Source organism: Saimiri boliviensis, chromosome 11, assembly GCF_048565385.1.
Source record: "Saimiri boliviensis isolate mSaiBol1 chromosome 11, mSaiBol1.pri, whole genome shotgun sequence".
NCBI classification, from domain to species: Eukaryota; Metazoa; Chordata; class Mammalia; order Primates; family Cebidae; genus Saimiri; species Saimiri boliviensis.
This window is the reverse complement of record NC_133459.1, coordinates 115203810-115206068: the sequence shown is the minus strand read 5'-3', so window position 1 is coordinate 115206068 and position 2259 is coordinate 115203810. Positions and strand designations below refer to the sequence as shown.

The following is a 2259-nucleotide window of genomic DNA, read 5'->3' as shown; positions in this document are numbered from 1 at the left end:
AGAATAAACTTGATGGGTCTGTGGTTGCTCTTTGCTCTAGATCAGCAATTACCATGTAAACTGCAATCATTAAATGCAAGGGAGATAATGAAGTCCCAGGGTGGCAGGGGCCAAGTAGTGGCACTTAATTACCAAAGATGTGGATGTGACTACCACAGTGGACAACAGAGTCAAAGCAGTTGTCAAAATCATATGTGTCAGGAGCATCGTTCATGTAAAGAGACCAGCAGGCAGGCTTTGTGTGAGCAACATGGCTGTTTTTTCACCCGGGTGTGGGCAGGCTGAGTCCAAAACAAGAGTCAGTGGAGGGCAGTGGAATAGGAGTTGGTTTTATAGCTTGGGGCAAGTGGTCAGTTAAAGGTGGTAATCTATTTTGGGGAGGGGAAGGGTGCCACGGAATGCATGGCCAAAAGGGTAGCGGTCATCTATTACAGGCATGATCATAAGGGCGGGGTTACTGGTTGCAAGCAGAGGGGAGGGTGCAGTAAATTACATAGTTACAGGGGTAGGGGTTCTGAGAAACCCAATGTCCAGGGGGGAAATTCCACAAGGTTGAGCAGGAACAATGGTTGCAGGTTGCAGGGGGGGAGCAATTAGTTGAGGCAGGAACAAGTGGTTTCACTCCTTTCTGTGGCCACCTGGTTACTTGTTACTTCAGACTTTCTGGCTCCTGGGGACCATCCAGAGGTGTACATGTGGGTCACCAAGGCTGTAATGGCCAGGCTTGGACTTGGAGGCCTGACAAAATGACTCAGAGACCCAACTAGCATTGGCTAGTTAACCAAGGCACCCGTAAAAGTGAAATAGTCAGTCTACTACATTCCGGTTTTTTTTTTTTTTTTTTTTTTAGAGACAAGGTCTCGCTCTGTTGTCCACGCTGGAGTACAGTGGCATGACAGCCTCAAACTCCTAGACTCAAGGGATCCCCCGGCTCAGCCTCCTGAGTAGCTAGGACCACAGGCATGTACTCCCACACCTGACTAATTTTTTTTTTAGAGAGATAGGATCTTAGTATGTTGCTCAGGGTGGTCTTGAACTTCTGGCCTCCAGCAATCTTCCTGCCTCAACATCCCAAAACGCTAGGATTACAGGTGTGAGCAACATGGCTGGCCTGGTGATATAGTTTGGATGAACCCAAATCTCATGTCAAAATGTAATCCCCAATGTTGGAGGTGGGGCCTGGTGGGGGGTGACTGGATCATGGCAGGAGGATTTCTCATGAATAATTTAGTGTCATCTCCTTGGTACTGTCCTCACAACAGCGAGTGAATTCTCATGAGACTTGTTCATTTAAAAGTGTATGTTGGCTTAGTCGATGCCACTGCCGCCAGGAGTCCTGTACTATCAGCCTCAGTCAACCCCACCGAGTTCCTGGCCGTTCCCGGCAAGCCCTTAGGCCATATCTCCTCCAAGCATTTGCAGACAAGTTTGCAAAGACAGCAGAAAGTTTTTGTGCTCTGAACGCTATAGAGAAAGGATTTGGTTATAAGGGTTCCTGCTTTCCCAGAATTATTCCAGGGCTTATGTGTCAGAGTGGTGACTTCACACGCCATAATGGCATTGATGGCAAGTCCATCTATGGGGAGAAATTTGACGATGAGAATTTCTTCCTGAAGCATACAGGTCCTGGCGTCTTGTCTATGGCAAATGCTGGACCCAACACCAATGGTTCCCAGTTTTTCATCTGCACTGCCGAGACTGAGTGGTTGGATGGCAAGCATGTGGTCTTGGGCAAGGTGAAAGAAGTCATGAATATTGTGGAGGCCATGGAGCACTCTGGGTCCAGGAATGGCAAGACCAGCAAGAAGATCACCATTGCTGACTGTGGACAACTCTAATAAGGTTGACTAGTGTTTTATCTTAACCACTACATTATTCCTCCTGTAGCTCAGGAGAGCACCCCTCCACCCCATTTGCTCGTAGTATCCTAGAATCTTTGTGTTCTCTCTGCAGTTCCCTTTGGGTTCCGTGTTTTCCTTGTTCCCTTCTATGCCTAGCTGGACTGCAGAGTTAAGTTTATGATTATGAAATAAAAACTAAATAATAACGACAAAAAGTGTGTGTCACCTCTCCCTGTCCCTTGCTTCTCCTTTTACCGTCTTAAATGCCTGCTCCCAGCTCCCTGAGGCCTTCCCAGAAGCAGATGGCGCCATGCTTCCTGGAGAGCCTGCAGGAGCTCTAATTGTGAGCCAGTTAAACCTCTTCTCTTTATAAATTATCCAGTCTCATGTATTCCTTTATAGCAATGCAAAAACAGGC

General features: G+C 47.4%; 1 pseudogene; it reads left to right on the top strand.

Moving 5' to 3' along the window:
• Positions 1-1523: 1523 nt before the first annotated feature.
• LOC141580341 (peptidyl-prolyl cis-trans isomerase A pseudogene) lies at positions 1524-1850 on the top strand (annotated as a pseudogene).
• The last annotated feature ends 409 nt before the right edge of the window (positions 1851-2259 follow it).